Raw genomic sequence first — 27,331 nt, forward strand, 5'->3', positions numbered from 1 at the left:
AAAGCATAATTATAAGGCTACGAAAACCAAACAAATTTTATTTTATAGCGATTATACACTTATATAAACATATTAATGGGTAGAATATTCAGATTCAGATTCAGATTTGACAATAAACCATGCCAAATATTACACACTGGCCCTTTAAAAAAGTGGTTGGTAACAAGTGGATAAATGAGACTACAGTGTTGATGTTGAAGTCATGTGACCGTAGTTTATTTAAAACATAACTTTAGCTTTTTAATTCTGGGAATTGTATTTTAAAAAATCATAAAAGTGGGGTTCCTTTCAAGATTATCTTGCTGAACAAAACCTGTAAGTATCATCTTTGTCAAGGTAACCAGGGTGACGCTAACTTCTGAAAAACACCAACCCTACAGCACCCTATCAGCGACAAAAATAAGAACTTGCAAAAGTGAAAAAAAAAACATTGACAAGTTTTAAAAATTACTTATTAAATTAATTATGATGTATCATTTTTAGCCATGCTAGCGAGGTGGCTTTAGGGATGCTAATGCTGATTGGTTGGTTTGTACACCACTTTCGTCCAGACTGAAATATCTCAACAGCTATTGGACAAATTGCCAGGAAATTTGGTAGCAACCAAGAGGGCGAATTCTTATAAATTTGGTGATCCTCTCACTGTTCATCGTGAGCCAGCTGCACCTTCTGGTGAGTGATTATTACTAAATGTTAGCATGCTAACATGCTAAACTAAGATGGGGAAATAAATACTATACCGAACACCAACATGTTAGCATGTGAGAGCATGGCTGTTGACTCTTAGCCTTGTTCGCTGACTACTGGCTTGGTAGTAAACTGAATGGTGATCAACATATTTCATGCATTTATACCTACAATGAAGAGTAGCAGGTTATTGTACAAAACTGTGACAGATATGTTCTGAATCATGTATAAATGAGTATTATCTGATAAAGACGAGGAACACAAGAATTTTTGAAATGCAACAAGGTCAAACTCATGATCCACCTTGGACCAGTAAACTCCACCCCTGCAGGCTGTGATGAAGTCAGAGCAGCCCCGCACAGGTGTCTCCTGCAGAGCTAACAGCGCTATGACTCATCGCTATGTCCTCACCTTGTCCCGCTCAGACAGTCCCAAAAATGTCCCCACATCTCACTCACCATTTCTCTCTGTCTCTGTCTGTCTCTGTCTCTCTACGCAGGAGGCCTTCTCTCTCCACACTGATGATTCATGACTATTCAACTGATGCAGCACCCCGGCCTGAAAGTGTCCCATTTGCTTCCTCTATAAATGATCCTGAGTCGAGTTGTTTTGACAGGTCGGTCGTATATCATGGATAGAAATGACTTGCTGTTTTGATATTTTTAAATCAAACTGCAACTGAGGTTTGCTGTGACCATGTGTTTTATGCACATTTGGGGAACTGACACAAACTAATGTTTCTTGGACCAGATGAGAATCAGAATGAATATGTTTGTCAGTAACTTTTCTGCGCATATGAAAACATCACCAGAGATTAGATTTGTGTCTAATGGCGACCAAGCATAACTCGGCTAATGATTTACTTTGGACTCTGATACAGCATCAATCAAAATAGCAAAGAATCATATTTCTTATTTTCACTAAGTAGTATCTAGTCCAGCAGATAGTCGCGCTCACATCAGCAACAGATAACAACAAGACGAGTCTACAGCCTGCAGCTTTGTGAGGCTGATTTAGACACAACCTTGCTTTGGTCTAGATGCTAACACTTGCATACTAGCTAGCACTGTTAACATGATGATGTTAAGCCGGTGTAATGTATACCATGTTCACCATCTCAGTTCTCTCTAAGTCCTCCAACCCATACCGCATGAGTCTTTTGTTCCTACCCTCTTATACGACCCACAGGAGCTTTTCCTAAATAAGTGCACCTATCAATGGATGACAGAATTGCAAATGTGTAACCGCTAAAGGTTGCAGTTTTAAACCTATGGCTAATATTGTGAAATGGTCGCAGTTGCACCAAAGTATGTAGTTAGGATTAGAAAAAAAGTTTATGGCTTGGCTTTAAAAAAAGGTAAGTTTGCTGCTAATGCAACGTAACCTAACGTGACGTATCTCACTTGAAATACGTCACATACATCGCAACATACCACATTACATTGTTAAAATAACTTAACGTTGACTCTTGAACACCGGTCTCCTGGATAAAGTCCTGTTTGTTTGACCTTTTAACGTCCCCTCCATCCCACCCTATGTAAACTTTGATGCTCTTTGTACAACATCACCTGACTTCCTCCTTCGCTCCTGTCATAATAACTACACCATTAGAGGTCACTGCCGAACAATTAACAATCAACGTAAATATGGGTCACAATTGCTGCTTGTTCAAATGACCTATGTGGTAGAATTTAGCAAGCTAACACTGCTAATAAGCACAGACACAAACGCTGTGTCTCAAAATCCATACTGCATTATTTTAAGCAGCTTAGTATGTAGTGTGTTCACATTGCAGACCAGCATGCAGAACAAATACATTTTTTTTGTGCTGTTGATTCACTCTATCCTCCCATAATGCAATTCACAATGGAAACAGAGAAGCAGCTCACTGCTGAAAAAAATCAAATAAATTGGGTGGAGATGAAACAGCTCCAATTTTTTGGGTGGGGACAGGAAAGCAAGTATTGAATCTATTATGTAAAGACACGATGCTTGTGATTTATTTGATGAATGATTTCATTTTTCAATGCTGTGAGGACCACAAACAAAATTCTATTCCTCTTCATTGTGCTGGGGCCAAGGCCGAACTCTGAGGACCAGATACCTCAAAATTTGAGCACATAAAGCCAAAACCTCTGTATCTGCATGGCTAAATACCATTAGAGGTAAATGAGGCAATGTTTTTTTGTAATTTGGGTGAAGTGACCCTTTAAGAAACCAGGGTGCACTCATGTCCAGGTAGAGTTGCTGCTAACAGCCAGTGTGAGCAAGCAGCATCAGTAAGAAAGAGGGTATATCACTCTTGTTGCCGTAGATGGCGGCTCACGTTCATATCAAAGACAGGAGAGGTGGCTTTACCTGTTTTTAGCACTTCCATCCTCCCATAGCCTCTGAGCCACCTCTCCCTCCCTCTGTCTCCCTGTCTGATGCACACACGTCAGAAGTAGGCCTGTGTTTATAGTGACAGGCAAAATAATTAAACACGAGATGCAAATCATGTCATCAAGTTTAATTGGCTCTTACTTTTACTCCTGACATGTTCAATCATCTCAGAGTGAGTTTTTAAGGCTTTTTGGTTGCACCACATAATTAAAGCTTAGAGGTTTACCAGCTAACTTGTCAACACATCCCATCATAGAAAATAGCAACAGTTGAAGAAGAATGATTGAAACTACCAATAAAAAGTCTTGATTTTTACCTCCACGGCTCTGCAGTGTGATATATTTCATGTTGTGAGCTTTCTTTTCCATTTTCTTTGAGGTTACCTGTTTGGTAAAAGGCAAAATTAAATGAATCTAAAGTTTTGGCTGAAAAGAAGAATGCAAGCCTCCTATCTTTTGGATTAACTTCATAGCATTTCTGCTTCATGCACCAGTAAACAGTGCAGCAACAGAAAAAGAATTAGCGCAAACAAAGAAAGTCCAAAGGAAGACCAGATAACTTGTGACATCTGACATGTGGCAAAGATTAGGGAATGTAGTCGAACCCTTGACGCCACGAGCACATACTGGAGCTAGCTGAACTGTTTAGATCCCTTTTTATCTCCCGTAATGAATAAGGACTGATATCTGCTCTCTGACAGCTTCTGTGCACACACATCAGGGAATGGAGAGACATGTGGCGTTAATATAAATTCTATAGGAAGTTTTGAGATTAATGAGCGATAAGGTCTTCCGGTTTTCCCCCGAGAGCTCGGGGGAAGTGACATCAGCGACGGCCAGTGCAGCTGAAATGAAGTCGTCTGTGTTTGTGTTTGCTCAACACATGGATTGTCTTTGTCTGGCTCTTTCTTCTTGGTTTTGAAGCTGGGAGGCTGTAGGATGCCGCAGCAGGAGGGCATAGGTGAAGGTCCTGCACAGCTGCACAGCGTGAGGGGGGGAGGGCTGTGGAAGAAAGCCTCCAGGCGCTGGGAGTGAATTAATGAGTTTCTGAATTTATATGAATTTATCAGCACAAAGAACTTTATTAATCTAGACGTTAAATATACTACAGCGTTACAGAGGAATATCATTAAATGGAAGAAATTGCCTTGGTGTTTCTGGGGGTCTAATGGCAGGTTTATCCATTAAGTGTTTTGCTTGATTCTTTTCCTGGGAATTAAAAGCCAGAAAATAAAAACTTGGAGCTGCTCCACTTTCAGGAAAGCTCTGTCGAGGTTTGGGGAATGTTATGAACAACTGAAATTTCCATCAGCTGCTTGGACAGCAATGCTAGATAATAATAATCCTGCACATTTATAAGGAAACTGGATTTTCATCTGTTAAAAAAGGATCATCCATATTTTTCTTTGCTCTCGACCTTCTGTTCTGTGTTTAGTCTCTGTTAAACCACTGTACAGTAACTCTAAGCTGTGTCCATTTGCAGACACACAGCTCTTTAGCTTTGAAGTATAGTCACTGTTTTGTTTGTTTGTCAGGTGCAGTTTTAAGTTTTTAAGTTGAAAATCATTTCCTGATAATGTACTATGCATCACATGTGGTGGGGAGTTTGGCTAAAACAGCATTTCAGTGTTCAGGGTGGGAGAACCAGAGCAGCTGTACTGTTTTTTTCCCCACAAGTACGCCTCACATCGTCACATGTTTTATTCTTAGGAATACTTGTGGTGTTTCTGTTTAGAGCGAATGGGCGAAAAAACTATCAATCACTCACAATCTTTGATTTAAAAAACAAGAAAAGCTGACAGTGTTCATGTAGAAGCCTGTATACAGTCCAAACACCACACACACATGCACACACAAAGTCCTAAAGAAGGTGAAAGGTATGGCAATCCTTTTCTGTGTTGCAGTCAGGATCCAAATTGGTTATACAATTGGCAGAGTCGATGAAATATTGATTGAATTGACCTTTTTACTTCTGTAGTCTTTCACTATTCTACCCTGAGCGAATTCAAATATTCATATTCACTCGATTGGTTTGACGTCAGCACACCCAGCGAGGGCAAATACAAAATTAACAGGCTCAGTCAGCATGAAATTATAGCACATCTAATGTACAAACAGCACGAGATCTGCATCTTCAACTCCACTTCACAGGAAGTCAGAATGTGTGGAAAAAAGAGATGAGAGAAGAGACTCCTCCCAATCAGAGGATGACCTGGTAACAGATGAACAGCTTCAGGGAGATTATTACCATTTATATTTTCTGACAGGGTCACAGAGTGCAGCATGTGCTCCCGGTCTTACTTCTAAAGGTCTTTGGGGCAGTGGGAAGACACAATGTCTGTTGTCACAGGATTTAAACAGTAAGAAATCAATAAACTATCTCAGTATGACCACGCACTAACCTTTGAAGCACCCAAATAATGCTTTAACAGCCAATGGGAGCTGAGCATGCACTCCACTTCCTCAATGCCTGTTGGTTTTATTAGTTTGCTGTTGGGCCCCCATCCTAATTACTTTCCATTCATGCCTACAGAGAGTATGTCAGAGTTAAACAGCCTCGAGGAAGTGCTGTTTCATGTGCTAATCATTGGTTACAAAAAAAAATCCACCAACATATTTGCACACACTGTTCCATGAGGGTCTGCAGAGAGATCTGAACCAGGCCAGCTGACTTCCAAAATATCTTTGTGGGTTCCATCCTTTCTATGTGGTAACAGCTGCAATCATTGCTAATAATGAGCGAGCTGAAAAGCATAGCAAAGCTAATTTGTTTGTTGGTTAATTGAAGAATGGCATGCAGATTATCTAGCGTAGAAAATATATTGTTTGGTTTGCTGCCAGTGAGCTGGTGGCATTTGATGGATTACACTTCCTCACAGATTTACTAGATATTTGTTGGAATCGTGGATCCCTGTGATGCTTTAATTAACTAAACAGTGATAGAGAAACTTCAAAATGAACCAAAATAAGGCGTCTATATTGACATGGAAAAGCAGTGAATCATGCCTGGCTTCTTCTCGGCTCCATGTGATACAGAAATGGAAAAACATCTGGATGAATTAGTTATGAGAGTGTCCACATGTGGAGTAGACCAACCATTATAAAATATTAACATTTCAACACACTGAATGTAAAAGGTTAGGTTGTAGTGTATTGCTACACAAAATGCAATTTGGTCAACGTCAAGCCTGGGTGGAAAAACGCACCAGTGACCTCACTCCTCAGTTCCATTATCATTAATGTGTCATTTAGCAGTCAAAAGCCGTGGCAATAATAGAATTACTTTTAGACTCAGTGTCATTGAGCCTTACAATGAAAGAGCCCAGTGCACATAATGGGGAAGGAGAAGACAGAGGGAGCATTGCAAGTGGCCAAATGTCACAGGCGCACGAGTTCACACCACATGCACACACCCTGTTTTGTCAGTGACACAACAGGCACAATCTATACGTACATAATGAGTCTGTCAGTGCTTTATTGTAGCCAATATATCCTCCCTGTCCGGCAGGAAGGTGTCAGAGCAAACTAAACCACCACAGGAACTTAATGCAGCAGCAGCTTTGGTTTACATTCATGCTATTCCTTCCCTGTGTTATCTCAAAGCAAGGTGCCTGACATTTTTCAATGAGGAAACCAGATAGCACACAACACCCTGGAGCATGTTTAGGCTTTATAATTCAGGCTTCACACACATGCATACAAACAGATTCCTCATCCCACTGAAAGCACACAGGCACACATACACACGTGCACCTCACCACGGTTTCCAGCACCTTTACTAGGACACAGACACACAATGAGCCAAGACCCTGACTGAATGCAATCTATTGCCATGGCACCCGGCGCCTAGATGACCGGTATCTGTAGTAACTGAGCAACCTCACACCACTTCATTACTCCAAGCACAAACTCAGCTGCGAGCCTCTCCTCCCAGGCTGCAGTGGCAGCGGTGCCTGCCGGTGTTTGTTCGCCACACTCTGCAGGAAAAAGAAACCTCTCATCCTTTTGTCTTATTGTGAACCCCTAACGCCTGCTGTCATAAGAGAAAGGAGGGACTCACCGTGCTTTCCCCCCAACGGCGGAAGGCAGGAGCCAGGTGGAGCAAGCACAGGCTGCAGTGGCGGAGGAATCCCCCTGGTAGTGTATGTGTAAGAGTGTGTGAGAGGGAGCGTGGAAGTGTGCGTGTGTGTGTGTGTGCATGTGTGTGAGTGTGTGTGCGTGTATGTGTGTGTGCAGGGAGTCAGAGCTGATCCAGCAGATGCAGGCGGGAGCCACCAATAGAATGAGGAGAAGGAGAGAGAGAGGAGTGTGTGAGAGACGGAGGGAGGGAGAGACAGCAGAGGAGGGGTCTGATAGCATTACATCATGGACTAGGGAATGGTAGGTTTGCAGGGGGGGTGGGCTACGGGTGGGGGAAGGTGTGTATGTGTGTGTGTGTCCTTGTGTTTGTGTTTGCATCACCATCACTGTATATTCTCCCTCTGCAGCGGACCACAGGATGATTAAAGATTGTGTCCATGCTGCATACAGTGCAGTGTCGTCATGGTGGCTGCACCTGTGTGTGTGTGTGTGTGTGTGTGTGTGTGTGTGTGTGTGTGTGTGTGTCTGTGATGTGTGTTTGAGGTTGTGTACATATGAGCAGGACATAAACAACAGCTGTAATCAAAAAGGTATAATAATCACACCCTATTCCATAGATCATGTAGCCAATAATCCCTCCTGGTAACTATAAATAAGTGTGTCTTTCATGTACAGATATGTTCCAGATGTTGATTTTCCTTTCCTTTTTTCTGTCACACAGATGTCACACAGGCTAACTAAGAGTTTGCTGCAAGTGGATATTACAAAAAGAAAAATATATATCAAACCCGCCCCTTTCCACCACACACTCAGAGCCACCAGCTAATGGCTCCCTTGTCATTTTGAAAAAGCACTGATGGACACCCTGTTAGGAAGTCACTGACATTTCAGGTGAGTGATTCCAAACACTTTCTGCTGGCTTTGACATAGCACATCTCTAAATGGAAGAGAAAACACACACACACACACACACACACTCACACACTTTTTTTTTTATCCTATAGCAGCAGCAATCACCTGTCTTTGTGCAGCCTGCCATCCCTGAAAAGGAACAGAGAGGGAGAAGGAAGGAGAGAAAGAGGGAGTGAGAAGGAAGGGCGTTAGTAGGAAAACAATGACAGCTCAGGGTCATCCTTGCACCTCTGCTCTGTCTGTACCAATCTGGTACCAGACAGGCAGAAAACGAGATAGGAGGGATGCAGGTGGCAGAAACACATAGATAAGGAAGTCTTTCCTCCCAGCTGTCTTCATTAATTTTCATAAGTTAGGTCTGGGTGTAGCCCCACAGGCTTTGTTTTGACTTATTCCATGTTTTTATGTTGTGCTCTCAGTCAGGATGCAGCTACACCCACGTCATGTCTCTTCGCTTAAACGGCGGCCACACTGCGAAGTGGCATTTGCTTGTCCATACAATACTGGTGGGGCCGGAAGCTTGGTGACATAGTGACTACCAGGTCCCCAGGAAAGCAGCTCAGCCTTGCTTCCAGTTTTCCTCAGTGGCTACTTGCGGCATTGCAGCAAAAAACTCCCCTGTGGCCCAAAAAGCATTTTCTCCATAAACCACGATTATAAAAGAGAACTGTTGAAAGCACACCTCAAACTGCAAACAAGGCCAGCTATGACTCTTTCCATTATGAATGTTTGATCCATGGAGGTTTTATATTTCTAAAAGTTTCCTCAAGCCCAGAAAAGCTATTTCAAAATCTGTGATGTCATCACAATGTAAAGTCTATTAGCAGGAACTCACAGGCGGGGTCAGTGGGAGAAACACTATAGCACATAATAAGTAGGCCACATAAGTAACTAAACCCAGGAACTAGAAACTTTCTTTTGATGCATGCACGAGATTAGCAGTTCAGTTGGACTGAACTGGCGCCATGTGACAACTTGCAGGGGCTAGTTAGCTGCTGTAGCTGATGAGCTAACTCGCTAGGCAGCCTGGTAGGCTCGTGCTAGTCAGTCACAATAACTGGTCTCTTCTCTCACTTTTGTTCTGTTTCCCCCTGAAATTTTGTTCACCATTACACACATTTCAAATGAGCATAGCATCAGTTCAGGCAGGACACGATGTCAAGCACGGCTCACAGCTATATCAGCTGATTTCAAGCAGCCCAGTCAACTGATGGAGCAGCTGATTGATGGAAGGGAGTCAGCTGATAGATCACATGATTCCTTTCTATGCAACCAATTGGCAAATCTCATTCAGGGCACCTTATTCAAACTGCTTTGGCCCGCCTACTGTTGCTGCTTCCTCTGCAAACCACAGCCCGCCTCCACCCCAGCTCCTCCTTTTTATATTATGTCTGACTTATCAATGTAATTTTGTCTTCATCAATGCTGGCTCTGTTCTGTTCCCGGGGGGTCTTTGCTGCTGCTCTCCCTGCCTTAGGCTTTCCATGTAGGCACACTGAAGGGCAGGAAGGATTGCTCTCTCTGCCTTAAGGCTTTCCACATAGGCGCATGGAAGGGCAGGGAGGTGTGCTCTCTCCACCTTCGGCTTTCCATGTAGGCCTAAGAAAGGCAGAGAGGCCCCAGAACAGAGCCATGCTACCAAATATAATACTGCAAATGGAAAGAAAGTTTTTTTTAATAAAAGTGGTCCTGACTGAAATAAAGTTTTTGAGGAGGAGGAGCTCTTTAAGTTAACAAGCTTGCATACAGTCAGTTCGCAAATTTGTCAGCTCAAATCAGTTGCCAATGGGACAGTAAGTTTGTTCAAAAAAGTGTTTTACCATTAACTGCTGTCTCATAACTATCCGTAAACCATATCTCTTTTGTGGAACACTTGTCACTCTGACATAGGAAATTGAATAAATAGTGCAGCATAGCTAATAATGATGCTTCCTTTATTTCAGACTCTCCATCTTTCTGTCCCCTCAAAGGTCAGTATTGTCTAGACAGCTTGATACTAGTCAGTGGTACGAATTTGAGTGTCAAAGATGAACTCTGTGTGATACACTTGCCATATATTATTTTACCATGACATGTCACCTTTTTAAGCCCCGGTGTGTGCAGGCCTTGAGGGATTTCTGACCAAAGACAAGTTCATTAGTGTAATACTACAGGGGTGGCAGTGAGGCTTTGCTTGAAAGATAACAAGCACCATAGTTCAGCAGTGCAATGGGTTAATGCAACACTTATGCAGTTACCGTACTTTAAAGTATGGGAGGAAATCTCAGTGGGAAAACAAACTAAAAAGGTGAGCTGAAATGATTGATGATTGTTCTCTATTTACCATATTTCTGGCACGCTCGCTGTTATACCAGCCTTTTAGAAGTGCTGCCACTCACACCTCTCCTGCCAATATCATTTTATGAGGTATTGGATATTTTCACACACAAACCTTCACCTAATGATTCACGCTGCCGTTTCAAGTTAAGGCAGATTTTGGCAATAATCAGTAACTGGCTAAACAATGGTCTCCTTTTATGTCTTTGTCCTCTCATCTCCCACGTAGGAATCGCTGACTGGGAATGCTCCATCCATCTTCTGTGAGATGGGCTGTCAAAGATCAGAAAAGTGCCTCATTTGAGCTAATTTCAACGAATTTGTCGGGCAATGCAGTTGGAATTTTACCAAAGAAGTACATTCACAGCAGTGGTTATTATCAAAGTTTACCATCATGTGTATATTCAAGAGTAATATGGCAGATTTTTTTTCCATCTCAACTTAGTGCCTTGTGAAGATGAAGCCATAATGCAATGAGAATTACTACACTTTTATTTTTATTTTTTTACACCGGTTACGTCGACATGCCTGGTTGTTCTAAATAGGTTTGACCTTTTATTTGTCACAAGCCATTAGAGATCTTGTTGACTCACTAAATGAAATGTGACAAAGGCTAATGGACCTGTGCCCACATGTGAGTGAATGTGACTCATATAGGCTACATGTTAGTCCTAACATGTATACTGACTAGACTGGTTCCTGTGTATCGTAGAAACCACTGTGAAAGACTGAAAGTGACATTAAGATATTATACATTTGTTAACACATCCATTCAGCTCAGACAAATGCAGTGTGAAATCTGTCAGAGTGTGAGAATTACGGTGCCAGGATATTCAATTCAGTGATTGGTATAGCCTCCAAATGTGTGTCACATTTTCACTTTAATTGAAAGATAAAACAGCACCCCGAAGCTGTTTACGTTGCTTTAAAGCATGCTCATATCTTGCCCATTCTGGCCTGTTTTGTGTAAGTTCCAATGAAGCTATATCTTCTGTGTCTTACAAAAACAAAACCATGCCCGGTTGGGAAGGGGCCACATCTAAAGTCAACATGGTGGCATGGTTCCCAGGCTCTGGAAACTAAGCACTAATTAAGACCGCTGACATGAGAATGGCAGGCCAAACTGCAATGGATGGTCTATCAGTGTGGCATGTGCATATTCAGTGTTCCACTGGCTGTATTACACAGCATAGATTTGTTGCCACATTGCTCAATTTGTGATTTGATCAGTGTTTGTGGAAAAATGTTTGCTGTGGTAACTCAGCTAAAGGAAATACAGTTAATGTAAGAAGAGTTCATATCCTGCAGTTATGAAATTACAGTATGTGCAGATTATTAGGCCTTTTTCATAGCAGACACTGTCATAGTAGGAAAAACACTGGTGTACTAACAATGGCTCTGTTCTGTTCAACTGTCCCAGTAAGCCATGACAGCGAGCCAGCATGCACTAAACTGAAGCAGTTAAATGAAATTCAGCCATCATTCATTTTATTATTTACACCTGGGCCTTTTCCTACTGTCTTCTGCCTCTCCAATATATATTTGGAAATGTGTAGTTTAGCTGAAAGACACCGTAAAATTAACTTTCATACAATAAAATGTCCTTCCCTCACAAACTCCTCCTTCTCCTACAGTCCAAGGTTCAGTGGTTCTGCAGCTGAGGTAGCTGTGGGTGTGTCCCTCAGTCAAGGCACAGCTGGATCAATAAAAACTGCTAATGGATGCATTTCCTATAAACACATTGTGAGACGTTTTCAGTGGGTGTTGGCCTCTGCCATGGTTTTCCCTTGGCACTGATTTGGTTTGTGATATTCATGGACAGAATCTAAAGACGCAGCTGTGGGGAGGAAGGGGTCCAGTGTTTAGACATCAGAATTGCATCTCTGCTCTTTGCAGATGATGTGGTTCTGTTGGCTTCATCAGACCGTGACCTCCAACACGCTCGGGGGTGGTTTGCAGCTGAGTGTGAAGCAGTCAGGATGAGACTCAGTATCTTGAAGTCTGAGGTCCTCTGCCAGAAAATGGTAGATTAGCCCCTATGGGCTGGGAGAGAGTTTCTGCCCCAAGCAAAGGAGTTCAAGCATGTCTGGGTCTTGTTCACTAGTTAGGGTAAAATGGACCGTGAGATGGACAGGCGGTTTAGTGCAGTGTCAGCAGTGATACAGGCACTGCACCATACCGTTGTGATGAAGAGGGAGCCAAGGGGTCAAAGCTCTCGATTTACTGTACCATCTACGATCCAACCCTCACCAAGCTTTGGGTAGTGACCGAAAGAACGAGATTGCAGAACCAAGTTGCTGAAATGAGTTTTCCTCCACAGGGTGGCTGAGCTCAGCCTTAGAGAAAGAGCGAGGAGCTGCTCCTTCGCATTGAAAGGGGCCAGTTGAGGTGGTCGGCCATCTGATCAGGATGCCTCCTGGGCGCCTACCTTGAAAGGTTTTCTGGGCATGTCCAATTAGAAGAAGGCCCCAGAGCAGTCCGAGAACATGCTGGAGGGATTATATATCTCCTCTGTACTGGTAACGCCTCAGGATTACCCAGGAGGAGCTGGAAGACTTTGCTTGGGAGAGGGACCTCTGGAGTACTTTGCTCAACCTGCGACCCGGCCCTGGATAAGCAGATGAAAATGTATGTATGGACCTAGTGAAGATGCCTGGCACAGGAAAAACCTTGTATAAAAGCAATTGAATAGCAAGTGCTATCTGAAATGACCACATCTGGAATGAGGTATGTAATATATAATGTATGACTATTTAAATCCAGTGGTGAAGGACCAGTTTTCTTTTAAGATCATTTGTGGGGGTATTTTGCTTTTTATTTGATATTCCAAAGTGAATAGAGACAGGAGTTGTGGGGAGTAAATGGGAAGACATGCAACATAGGTACCCAGCTGGAATTAACCTAGGGATGTTACAATTACACGGTACACAGATCACTCGGCCAGGTTAAACAGCCAGACAGAACCTGCTGTTGGGAAAATGTAAGTACATTTTCATACATGGTTTTGCCCTCTAAAATTGATGATAAAAATCACAATATTATTTTCTCTTCATCAGATAGTGGATGATCTATTGTTTATAGTCATAGACATGAGATAACTCATATTAACCTTATGTTTCCAATAAGTCTACATTCGTTTCCGCAGTGTTATATAAATATGTCAATATTACAGCAGTAAAGAGGCAGAACAACACTTCATCCATGACACATGTTCATACAGACACATCAGTTCATCAGCAGGTGTATCTATCAGTTACTTTTAGATAAATAAAATGAGAAGGGATGAAACTGTGTGAGCATTACTTTAAATTCTTATAGGCTGTATTTTACTTTTTTACGAATAACCGCATATAATTTCAAGTGTTCTCATTTCCAGTGCGCTGGAGACCATGTATCTAATAAAGCAGACATGAGAAATAGATCAAAGTACCCATTCACCCTGGTCTGGATACCGGAAAATGCTCTGTGTCCGCCTCTGAGGTACATTCCCAGATATTGGGCTCTTCAATTTCAGACACTGCCTAAGCAGCACTATTTATGGTTTAATTTAGTTTGGCTTAAAAAACGAGGGAACTTCTCTTTTTCTCCCTCTAAAGGGAGTGTGGAGTAAGGTGTCCCCTGGCGTTTCCAGTTATCCCTATCAGTCCAGACCCCCTCTTCTTTCACCACCATGCCTGCACTGTTCCCTGTTGCCTTGGCAACCCTACGGCCAGGCCTCTCTCTCTCTCTCTCTCTCTGGATACACAGGGACTTCTGTTCTTGCCCCCAAGCAGCTGAAGAAGGACTCACTAAGGTTGTGCAGAGAAAAACGTACATGCTTGTCCTTTTCTTCTGTCCCCAATGAGACACGTGCATGACCACAAACAGGCAAATAGCTCCACTCAAACTGAATCAAGCCTGAACAAATACAGTATGTGGTACTGCAAACTGCGCTGCACATATATTCTGAAAACCAGAGCATAAAGGTCAAATGCTGTTGGGCCTCAACACTGTTACTTTTTGGTCAAAAAGGTGCAATGTGTTTCAACTGAAAGGGAGTGCTGAACATGAATACAGTGATGTGTTGTGTCACATTATTGTCCATTGCGATACAGCGTGAACACAGACATTGTGTTTCTGATGCTTTTATCCACTGTCTCATCCATTCAGCTTCAGCTCATTGTACAGGACAAAAGTGTCCAGCTCTAAATAGTTTGACATTTTGGGAAAGAAGCTTATTTGCTTTCTTTCAGAGAGTTAGATGAGAGGATTGATAACACTCTCATTCCTGACAGTGGTATAAATGTTCTCATCCATTTCTTGAAAAGAAAGTGCAACCCAGTGCATAAACAACCCAACTACCAGAAACCATGGAAATGTAACATTAGAATAGTAGATACGTTGAAATTTTATGTTTTTGTGGTTGATGTGTCATTATGTGTAGGCACAAAAACGACTTGAACATGCCGCTGATGTGTTGCTAATAAAACACCCAGTTTTGGGGCCACAATTACAGCTGGAAATGCAATGTCTTGCTAAAAAAATAACCTTATCTTTGGTCTCCAACAGTGGTCTGCAGTGTTCTGTGGCTTGGCAGCCAATAAACCTAGGTGTCACACTAACCCCTCCACCTTCTGATAACAAAGTCAGCTCAAATATATGTAATCAGAACTACATCCTCTTAGAAACGTTGATATGATATGTATAAAGCGTACAAATGTACCATCCATGGTTTGCAGAAACGTGCAATACCAAAATTTGCTAACAGGGCTGGCATAAACGTGTTTCTCAAAGTGCTGAAGAATTACTTTAAAGGTCTGGTGTGCAGGATTTAGTGGCATCCAGCAGTGAGGTTGCAGAACTAAAACTTTTTATGTGTGGCAAGCATGTAGGTGAACAACTGTGGCCTACATGAATGACCCTATCTCGAGCCAGTATTTGATTTGTCCATTCTGGGCTATGGTAGACTCTGTGGGAGAGGACCCACGGTTATAAACGGTTCATTATAAGGCAAGATTCTTATTTTCAGTTGATGATAAACTAATGAAAACATAGTTATGAATATTATATACCATATCTGCCAATAAATGCTCCTAAATCCTACACACTGGAAAAAAAATCCAAACAATCATTCAGCTATCTTGACTAACTTTGTCTGACTAAAAGAGACTCCATTAGTAATCAATGGTCATTGTGTTGACAGCACTGAACTGGGACATCCTCATCATCCTTCCTGTGTGTCTCTGTGTTGAGACACTTTCACATAATTAAACGACAGCAGAGTTTGATTTTGCATTTAGGTTTATTAGCAGTTTTTGACATTTAGAATTTCTAAATAAAGCCTGGACCTTTAGTTAATTCTGTACTATTAACATTTCACTTCTGTTAGCTTTAAGTTGCATTGATATAATTTGTCTATCTTTGAGGTACCATGACCCCATTCCAAGGGACCTCTGGCCCCAGCCATGTAAAAGACTGATGCAGTGGACGGTGTTAAATGCCTGCTCCTGGTCCCTAAACTATGAAAACTCTCTCAGTCCTCCTGTTGCAGTTCAGTTTGCTGTGTGCTGAGTTTACTTCTGTTCTGCTGACCACCTTTTACTGCCATGTTTAGTTAGTAATTATGTTTGCTCTTGTCATTTCTCATTTGTTGGGAAATAAAAAAAAGCCAGTGTCTGCTGCTTGGTCCCTAACAGACACAATAACTTAAATAACATCCGTCTCATGTCAATTGCTCTGCTCTTTGAAGGTAAGCAAATAAATTTCCAAACAAACCATCCCTCTGGCAAAATTGTGTCCTTCCTCAGAAGTGACATTAGAAAATATCAGCACAAATTGCTTTGTCTAAAGACACAGCAGCTTTGTGAGTACTATAAAACCAGAACAATTAATCTGGAGCAGAAGAGATGTGAGCCTGAAGTGGAGGGCAGTTGTTGTTGTCTGAAATCCCATGTCCCATTTCACCATAACATCAGCACCATACAGTGCAGTATGTACAGGCCGAGGGGCCTTTTCCCATGCTCCGATTCGAGTGATTTAATGAAGTGTCAAGAGAATGGTTATCACTTTGTCTCCTCAGCTGTAACTCATCAGCTTTAATTGCTTGGTTTTTGTCTTGAAGGAACTTTTACTCGTTGGTGTGTGTATGTTTTGTCTCCCCTTTGGCGGAACAAATTGTTCTGTTCTTAACAAGATCTTCCAGTTTCATAGACTGTCTGGTCAAGGGCCTCTCAGAGCTTAGGGGAACAAGGAATAAAAGAAGCAGGTGCGGCCTGAAGTTCGTGCTACCTTTTCAGGAACAATACGCAAACACTGAAGGGTTTATCCTGGCGTGTTACTGGTTTATTAAACCCGTTCTGAGCTGGTTTATGCAAATAGTTGGCATTTATCAGCTTCCATGTACAGTGAGACTCAAAACAGATGCTTCTTTTAATGATTAAGTGTGTGCAAGGGATAGAGAGGAACAGGATGTCTCCCAGCCTTAAACCATCACTTAACCCTGTTTCACGAGGCAGCTGAGGAGAGAAAAGAAAAGGGACAAATATGGAGTTTTCTTGGAGAGATCCCTGACTGTGACCGCCCGGGGTGACAGACAGATAGATCTTCTGGAACAGCTTGTGTTGTTGACACTGGCAATGAGAGACACAAATCACTCGAGTAACCTAACGAGATAATTACTCAATCACAAATGCAAACAATGACTGAAGTAAAAGCTTTAAGAGAACAAGCTAATCTGTCCCCTCCTGACCTCTTTCATCTGCTTCCATCAGCCTGGCAGATCTTTCACAACAACAGAGAACTCCCAAGCTCTCAAACCTTATATGGGATTCTGAGTTCTGATCCTTGTATGTTATTATCTAGTTGATTGCCTTTAAGCCCAGTAATGCACTGATTGTTCCCTTTTGTGCAGCACAATGATAATGTAAAGCCACAGATCAGGGGTGTCAAACTCATTTTGGTTCATGAGCAACATACAACCCAGCTTGATTTCAAGTGAATTGGACCAGTATAACCATTGCATAATAACAACACCTCCAAATTTTCCCCTTTTCTTTTAGTGTAAAGACACACATTCTGAAACGTTCATCTCATCCCAAAACAGATGATGAACAGCCTGAGATGTCTGAAGCAAAATAAGTGCAATTTCAACATTATGTCTCAATGTTTCCATTTTCCACAGCCAGTCCTCTACTTGCTGTCATTACATGTGCAATTTTCCACACATTTCCACTCCTGCGTAGTAAAGGAGAAGTCGATCTTGTAGCCCATCACCACTTGGACATTGTCCACACTACTGGGCATCATCCAGTGGGCTGGAATGTCAGTGATTGCCTCGGCACCCTGCATCTGCACTGCTACTTCAATTTTAAACAGGAGAGTCCCAATATGTGTCCAAGAATCTGCTATGCCAGCCATGCATGTGCATAGTGCACCCACTGGAACTGAGGATCACCCATGGCTTGAGCAGAGGTTCACTGAGGCACTGAGAGTGCAAAACCTATGAGATACATAACATGAAATGAGTATAAAATGAATAATTAAAAAGAGCAATTAAAATGGCCTGCACATTTATAGCTAACATTAATCACCATGACAGCAACTAGTCCGAAACAGTGCAGACAGAACCATAGTGGTGGCAACAACAACAATGCTGCTTTGGCTGGAAAGCACACTCAGTAACAAATTTAATGTCAACCAAAATGTGCCATAAGTGAAAGACAAACTGTAAAGACTGAATGTGATGCAGTGTTGGCCTTGGGAAAATGTGTTTTCTTGAGTTTAAGATGGCGACACAGAGAGAAGTAAGAGTGGTGAGTGGTGATTATCTACCTTGATGCAACCAATGATTTTCTAGTGGTTGGCTCTGATAACCTGCAGGTCCATCTGTGAATTGAAGGTGGGTGGTAGCTTAGTCCATAGGGATTTGGGTTGCAAACCGGAGGGTCGCCTGTTCAAGTCCCTGTCCGGACCAAATATGGAGCGTGGACTGGTGGCTGGAGAGTGCCAGTTCACCTCCTGGGCACTGCCGAGGTGCCCTTAAGCAAGGCACCGAACCCCCCCCCCCCCCCCCCACTCTAATGACAAAAGAGTGAAAAAATTTAATCAAATCAAAAGTTTTAGCAGTGCCTTAGGGTTCCACCAATATTGTTTCAAGACAGAAATGTAACTTTAAATTTGACCACAGTAAGTATTCACTGTTATTTCAGAGAACTGTATTCTGATCAGGGTGGAAAAGCCTCTGATGCAGCACTTTACATAAAGTAGCTTCCTAATCATTTAACTTGTTCCTGAAACTTTGCACCTCTTAGCCTTCACAAGTGCATTAATATAAAAGTGTATAAAGTAATCCAGTGGGCCGGATTAGACCCCTTGCTGTATGTTTGGTACCCATGTCAGAGATTTTGCGTTCCTTGTTTTAAAGCTCCTTAAAACTTGATTTAAATCTTAAAGGTTCAGTGTGTAAGATTTTGGGGCATATAGCAGTGAGGGTTGTAAAATGCTGAAACTTCTCCTGGTTAGAATTCCTGTTTATGTTTATTCTCCAGGAGGTTTTTGCCAGGAGCTGAATTATCCGCAGAGGTCTTTTCCTTTCCAAAACAAACAGGTCCAGTGATTTAAACCATTAAAAACACTGAAAGCAGTTTCACCTTAAAAAAACCCTGTGTATTTCCAATGCTGTTGTCATGGAAGTGCTAATTATGGTGGCCAACGAGAAAACACAGATGGCCCTGTCTAGAACCAGTGTTTGGTTTGTCTGGTCTGGGCTACTGTAGAAACATGGCAGTGCAACATGGTGATCTCGGTAGATAAGGACCCACTCCCCATGTAGATAACAGCTCATTCTAAAGTTACGAAAACACAACAATCCTTAATTTCAAGCTTATACAATCAAGAAAACATACTTATTATATTACATTCCATTTAACATTTCCATTCACAACACATCCCCCTAAAGCCTACACACTGGACCTTTAAGTTTTTCTCCGAACAGTATTTATTATTTCTGACTAAATAAGCACCAATCAAATGTCAGACTGGGGGGAAAAACATCCTTAAATATTATTTATCAGGTGTTAAAAAACTCATCTAATGTACTTTATCAGGACTCTGTGGTTGGGAGTTGATCAGAGTTGAATGACCAAAGCAAATAGCCACAAATAACCCAACAATAACCATTACATTTTGATTTAAATGTACAGCTCCATCGTCCAAAAAATATTAAATACACATCAGTGAGACACACCCCTGCACTGGGTGACAACTCCTTCAGTACCATTAACATGCACACACTTATTTATTTATTTAAAGTTATTTATTTGTGTACTTTGAGTACTTTGTACACTGTTCTGCTGTTGAAAATACACACTATGGTACCAAATGTGTGTTTAACTGCTGCTAAAAATAGTCTTAAACAAATATACTATTTACTCCTGTTTGAGCAACATCTGCTAAAAACTACACTGCCCAGCTGTTTTAGGATTATTTTACTCTTTTGTAAACAGGATGTTATATTTTTGTGACATATTTTTAACTATAGCCTATTTTATGTTCAGTAGGGACCGACGGGTTTGGGGCTGAGAGCCACAGACAGCAGAAAGTATTAAGAGACAAACTAATACATTGTTGTTGTTGTTTTCAAGAGGCACATTGACATTAACAAAAATGCAGAATGACACCAACCTTATCCTTTAACTCAGCTGGCGATGTGAAAGTCAGAAATGAAGCTGATGTGAGTCGGCCAGCAAGCCAGCCAGTCGGTCACCTTGGTGGTCAGTCAGCAAAAGAACCAACTAATTGTACAGTTAGTCACTCATTCATTCTGTGCGCCTGTCAGTCAGTCGGTCACACAATCACAGTCAGATTGCAAAGCAGCCAGCCAGCCAATTAATCAGCTCCGCAGCCAGTCATCCACAAGACTGATGACATAGTGGGAACATAAGGGAAATGGGGAAAAAGCTGACGGAAGGTTTTCCTTCAGTGAGGACAAATATTGTCATAGATCTGAAACACTTTACACAGTTCAGCAAGATTGCAGAGAGGGAGAAATATGCCGGCTGCTGTAAATGACTGAATGACTGAATGAGTGAATTAATTGACATGTCACTGAATCTCTGTATACGTTACAGAAGCTGTATGTGACATTCAGAGCATATCTATGATTCAGAGTCTGAGCCGGGATTGTCTGCAAGACGCAAGGCTGTATGCAATGCTCCATGTTCAGAGCATTGCATACAGCCTTGCAAGACGCAAGGCTGTATGCAATGCTCTGAACATGGAGGTGGCTGAGCCAGCGGCCAGCAGCTTACGGTGCTAACTTAATAAACAGTGCTAGCAATGGCAGCAATGCTGAGTGAGCTGAAGGTATTAACCAGGGGAGAACTGGAGGGTGGGTGCTATGCTTCTGCCCCGATATCAGCAGTAACTATGGTATGAGCGCAGTGCAGAGCGGTGGCGTTTAGTTAATCAGTGGGATACACACAAAGGGACTCACATGAACCTCATTTCCACCAAAAACCTTTGGTATAGTACCTTTAGGACCAAAAGTAACCGCTAAGGACATGTACCTAGACCCTAGATTGGTTTAGCGTTTTTTTCTCCAATGAGGATTAGAATAAATGCAAATTACATAATCTGGTCAAATTCATATATATATATCTTAAATGCGTGATGAACCCCTCTTTACCAAAAGTGATCTTTACCAAAAGAGATCAGAAAGTCATCCAAGAGAAACAATAAAAACTAATGGTCAAAGTTGTCATTATGAAATTAACCTCCTGGACCCGAACTTTTGTTTGGTATGCATTTTTCTTAGCTATTTGGGAACAGTAGGACCTGGTATGTATAAAAAAACTAAACATTGTCAACAATAACTAAGTCCCAATGTCCTTAAACCAGATGAAAATAAAGTCCTAATGTCCTCATATTAGACAATAGTTAAGCCACAATGTCCTCAAATGGGACAATAATAAAGTCCCAATGTCTTTCAACGAGTACTTCCTAAGTTAACAGAGTCTTAGCTTGTTACTGTTGCTAAAATTGGTCAAGTGTGTTGCCATATCAAACAACAAACATTATTAATCATAAATAAACAAGTTTCAACCATAAAATGTGATCAGGTTTTGGACCTTGTCCACTTTTGTGTCGGGATTGGCTGCAGACTGACTTGGCAGAGATGGCTGCCATCTTGTTTTTACATGGATCAGTGTATTGTGCTCTTACTACCACTAGATGGCACAAACAAGTGTCCACGAACAAGGACAACAGGTCTAAGTTAAGTAGAATGAAATATAAGGTCAAGTAAACCCAAAATGTGATGTCTCAGGAGGTTAAAGGTGTTTTGATGGATTCATGTTGTAAACTCTTGCACTGAGTAACATCACAAGTAACATTCCACCTTAGAATTTGCCGGCAGTCAGCCCAGTAAATTAAATTATTTTTTTTCTCTGTTTGCTGCTCGAGGCAGCAACTATAATTATAGTAAGAGTTTACTAATGCATTTAAAATTTGCCATGGTATAAACTGTGGTTACATAAACTTCAAAATGAGCCACAACTCAGCCCTGAGCAAGAGTGATGGTTGTCTATTGACCAATTAATGGATTACAATGTGTTTCTAGCTCCACCTTTTAGTACCAGATCTGTGTGCTAGGTACCCCAACAGAGGGGTGACAAAAAATGGGGACAGTAAGGAACAGTTCCATTGGTACCATCCACAACTTTTCACAATGGATACGGAAAAAAAATGTGTACTGAACTTAACTGTACTGCTTGGTGGAAACAGGGCTATACACCAACATGCATGTGTGGCCAGACTGTCTACCACAACAAAGAACACATAACCTTGAATTACAACACGCAGAGACGGAGCATAACTTCATTCTCCGCTCAAGACACCATGACATCCACTGTATCTTTACATAGCAACTAGTTGTTTGCTGCTGTGTTAATGTTCTGAACGTTGTGTGCAGCTCCTTTAAGCTGTGTTTGGTAAAATTTGCTGGACAACCTCAAGTCGTACCCTATTGGTTCATGTTTTACACAACTCCCCCCACATACGACCGATACCAAGAGACATCATACACAGTATATCTCCCAGTCAATTGGAAAGACACCGTGAAAACCTCATTGTCCCCCCTCTGTGATTGACTGTATATAATCTGTGCAAATGTCAGCATTGCCACATTGGGCCTAGTTAAATGTTAAGGGCATTAAACTCCCAAGAACCAAGAGGACCTGTCAAGTAGTGGCAGACGTCCATTCAGAGCACCATAGGGGAAGGCCCGGCAATTGATTGTCTTATTGTGACTAATGTGACGTCAAGGGGAGCCTGAGGCGGACACCACTGATGTGTCTCAATAGTGTTTTGTGCAAGGGCCAGTCCAGGAATGAATACACACATATATTCTGCGCTAAACACACCAATCAGGGGGATAGGAAACTCTTTGAGATGTGACAGGGGGACTATTAGCGCCATGGATAGGTTCCCCATGATGTCAGCCATCTGACGATTCTCATGTTGATGAGGTCAACTTCCTCTTGGCTAAATGGGAATAGACTCTGGCTGCTCTTGGCTGCGTTTAGCTTTTCATACAATCTTTTGACTTCATAGCAAGGGTGGAGAGTATTTTTACCATGGTATTGTGACTTCAGTTTTGTAGCAGCTGTACTTTTTTCCTCAGTTAAATATGTTGACATTTGGTGGAACATTTTCATTTCAAATCCCTAATATAATGTCAACAAGACAAGGTCTAAACATATTCAGTATAACAGCTTGGGATTTATGTGTCTGAAATCATATTATTTTTCTCAGTGACACAGTGTTGTAATGCACAGTGTTTGATTTTCTGTACTTGAGTTACATAATTCCAACAGAACTGTGGTTTGATGCAGCAAATTAAAACCTCTGTCAACGTCTATCAAATTATTTTGGTTTGGCTCTTTTCCCCATTTACTGTCAGAACATGTCTGTGCACAGGGAAAGAATGTAATCAAAGTTATATTTGCCAGAGGAGACTGAATGCTTCAATAATTAGAGATAGCTTCTACTCCAAGTTAAAAAAAAAAGTCATTGTAAAATATAAGTTGCATCAGATTGTTCCGTCTATGGCAGCAACCTAAATAAGTGACATGAAAGCAGCTCATGATTAGAAAACATGGCTGCATTACACATGTGGGGCAAAAGTATAGAGGCAATCGCCCCCAAAGGTGACGTTCGCTTGTCCACGTGAAACTATGCCTGACACTTGGTGGCATAGTGACTACTAGCAGGGCTAGTTGGTGAACAGCTACAACTGCTGGGCCGACCATTAAATTACTAATGGCCAGGCAACACTTAGGCAGTCACAGCAACTCCCAGAGCTTCTTTTATTTTTTTCTTTATTATTGTTTATTTCTTCCTGAATTTTGTTCAATAAAAATCAGTAATGGAGAACTGGAAATAGTAATGAGTAATGGTTTACTTTATCTAGTCCCTCCATAACACAGTTAATCAAAACAAACAGTAAAAATTAAAGAGAATCTTTCCTAAATGTTCCTTATACACACAACAGACAATGGGATAAAGGAGGAACACGAATTCGGACAAACACTAAAGTGACATGTGTAGTGGGGATGTGAGGCACTGTTTTATTTTTCATTTGGCTCCGGGGACCGAGCACATTTCTTCCCAGCTGGACTAAAAGATTGTGTCAGTTTTCTAGGAAGCAATTGATTCGGGACCAGCCATGTAGAACAGTAATTCAATTCACATGCATTGTTGATGTTTGCTTGTCTTGTTCCAGTAAAGCAATTCTGATTCGATTGTTGGTTTCGTGTTATTGTCCAGAGGACTTGATTCTGTCATAAATGTCTTGACTTTCCAGTCTTTGAACCTTGAATTTCTCCATACAGAGAAAGAGGGCCACGCTGAAAACGATGGAATAAACACCCAGGATATTGGTGTCCTGTTTCATATCAACTGTTGTGGAGACATGAATCATCTGACGCTGTTATTGTGCATGTCTGTTCTGTAACAGCCAGGCTTGTGTTTTGTGATTTTGGAACATTGCTGTTTGGTTACAATAACAGGATAAATCTGGCATGTATTTTACTGTGGTACTGTACATAATGAAGGGTATTCAGTCTATCACATAATAAATGTAGTAAAATAAAGTGAAACATGAAAATCCCCACAACCTTTTTATCTGTTTGCTCCTCTAAGATTATCGCCTCAATTTAATAGAACACTATAATGCTGTCACAGTCGACAGTTTTACAAACAAAACAATCAAAATCCATGCAGCAGGACCAGAGATATATTTTTAATTCATTTCACAGATTGTTCTTCCTTGTCAAAATCTGGCGCCTACATTACCAACTCAAACACTGACAGTTTGGTCAAAGATTTAGGTGTGTCTTGCAAGCAGTGACTAATGTAGCCTCAAGCCGCTGGCCTTAAAGGGGAACTACAAACCATTTATAAATTTATACATGTTATTACTGTGGTCAAAAACAGTCCAAAAATATAAATAAACATGAACAACACCCTCCCAAATCTAACAATAGTACTAAAACTCAAAATTGATGAATCATGAAGTACAAAGTCTAGAGCGGCTCCTCAGACAATGAAATGGGAAAGACGTTATAGATGACACTGAGGGCATCCAAGGGAATCAGGAGAGGCTTCAGGGATTTGATCCAAAGTATACTGGAGCACACGGACTAGAGGCAACAAACTTTATTTGAGTAATGTAATGTTCAATGCCAGGTACTCCCAGGTGCGGATCAAATCCCTGAAGCCTCTCCTGATACAAGATTGTCCTTCTCTGAGAGCACTGGACAGGCCTGTTATTCCTTATGAGGCAGTGAGATGTTTAACCTCTTCCTTCATCTAGCACCCAGGGAAACGCTCTGAGTATTTGGGTACGTTTTCAGTTTTAGAACTGAGAATATTAAAATAGAATAAAACTCATTTGGGTATATATGTGGGTCCACAAAATCAGTGTCCCATTCACTGTCTATGGAGCAGCTCCAGATTTCATACTTGATAACATCACAAGTTTGATACTTATTTCTGTGGTTTCTGGCTTTGAGAGAGAGTAGCTCGTGTTCACAAATATTGATTTAACTTTCCTAGGCCATGGAAACAACATACTGGAATTATTAATTTAGGTGTTGTTCCCTTTTGAGCAGAGATGGGGAACTACAGAGGTCTAGTTAACTCTTTCTAACTCTACGCCCTCAGCTCTTCTCCGCCAGTGATAGCTGTAGCCAGGGGCCTTATGTTTTCAGGTTGTTCATACATCTGTCCCATACTTACGAACATGATGTCTCAAGGATGCCTCGAAGGAATGTCTTCGAATTTGGCACAAACATCCACTTGGACTGATGAACTGTTTGGTGATCAGAAGGTCACTGTGACCTCCTTTCTCGATCTCAAGAGCAGGTTATCTCAAGTACACCTTTAGGGAATTTCTCAAAATTTGGCACAAACATGCACTTCAACTTAGGCATGTGCTGTTTAGATTTTGGTGGTCAAAGGTCACTGCGACCTTGTGTCCGTCACATTGTCATGAATACCCTATCTTAAGATTGCCTTGAATTTCTTCAAATTTGGCACAAACATCCACTTGGACTCAAAGATGAACTTATTAGAATTTGTTGGTTAAATATCATTTTGACCTTACAAACCATGTTTTTGGCCATAACTCAAGAATTCATGCATTATTTATGACAAAATTTCACATAAATGTCTAGTAGAAAAAAATGATGAAGTGATGACATTATATATCAAAAAGGTCAAAGTTTAACTTCACTGTGACATCATAATGTTCTGCAATGTTTCTGGCCATTATTCACTGTCATAACTCAGGAACAGAAGGGGAGACAGATACTGAATTAATGACATTAATCTTGGGTCCATCCTCAAACTGTGCTGACTGTATAGATCATATAGATGTGTGTGAAGCATCCATGTTGTAGAATATGTAGCTTCCTTGCAGCAGTATCCGTATTTGAGAGTGGATAGACATGGGTGTAAACAGTAACTGCAACATGACTGGTTTGCGGAGGCATACAACCGCGAGGTGTTAATTCTAGTTTTCATGTCAAACTTGTAGTCTCCATCCCCAGCTGAGAAATCTATCAGACTTCACGCTTCTCCCTCTGGAGCTACAAAAGGCTTTATTCAACTTTTTTTCCCACATACACAGTTGTACTCCCCAAGGCCTGTAAACAGACTTTGATGTGTTAAGTTGGTGGACTTCCCCTTTAATGTAAAAACAACCAAAACATGTTACAAGCAGCTGCTTTGTGAAACAGTCACTGAGCTCTGTACATTGTATTAAGTAGAGATACAAAACACTTGCTGTCAACAGCGTTCACATCTTTGAAAGACTCTGTTAACCCTCCAAAAGCTCTGCAGACGTCTTCCCAAACACAGGATGATGTGTTTAAAGCAAGGATTTTGGTTTAAAACTTTCCACAAGCATAATCTCTGCCCTAAACCAAAAACCAAGGCCAAACAAACAGAAATGATACTGTGGCTGAGTCTGTGCTGAGTGTATGACCTGCTCATCATATTTGCATGAATATGTTGCTGTAGGCACCGTGGAGCTGAGCGTTAGCATAAAGCTTTGAGGTCTGTTGCCGAAGAGGATAAACATATTTATTCAGCCTCTCCTCACCTTTGGCTTCAAGAAAACGCTGATCCATGTGTAGGGAAATGCAGTTTCGCTGGTTTGTGAAGCAGCATAATTGTGCCCGTCGAGGCGCCTGACGCTCCCACACCATCAATAGACAATACAAGACAAGAGCAGATGCAGCTTCTGCAGCACAATGGGCTCTGACAACATGGAATTACAGCCTCTGCAGCTGAAAAGTGGCTTTTTATTTCTGTGCTCCTGGGAATGGCAATAAAGGGTGGAACATATATTGAATAATAGCATTGATTCTCATACAAAGAGAGAAGTGGCAAAAAGGAGGCAAAGCTAGCATCTG

At 41.5% G+C, this 27,331-nt stretch overlaps 1 protein-coding gene across 1 annotated transcript in view; it reads right to left on the reverse strand.

The window, feature by feature from the left end:
- LOC126390183 (semaphorin-4B-like) overlaps positions 1-7,327 on the reverse strand; it is a 73,656-nt gene extending 66,329 nt beyond the window's left edge. The window contains exon 1 of the mRNA XM_050044370.1: positions 7,129-7,327. The gene's annotated coding sequence lies outside the window, so the exon portion shown is untranslated. The remainder of the gene's footprint in view (positions 1-7,128) is intronic.
- Positions 7,328-27,331: the final 20,004 nt, after the last annotated feature.

The sequence above is a fragment of the Epinephelus moara genome, chromosome 1 (assembly GCF_006386435.1).
Source record: "Epinephelus moara isolate mb chromosome 1, YSFRI_EMoa_1.0, whole genome shotgun sequence".
NCBI lineage: Eukaryota > Metazoa > Chordata > Actinopteri > Perciformes > Serranidae > Epinephelus > Epinephelus moara.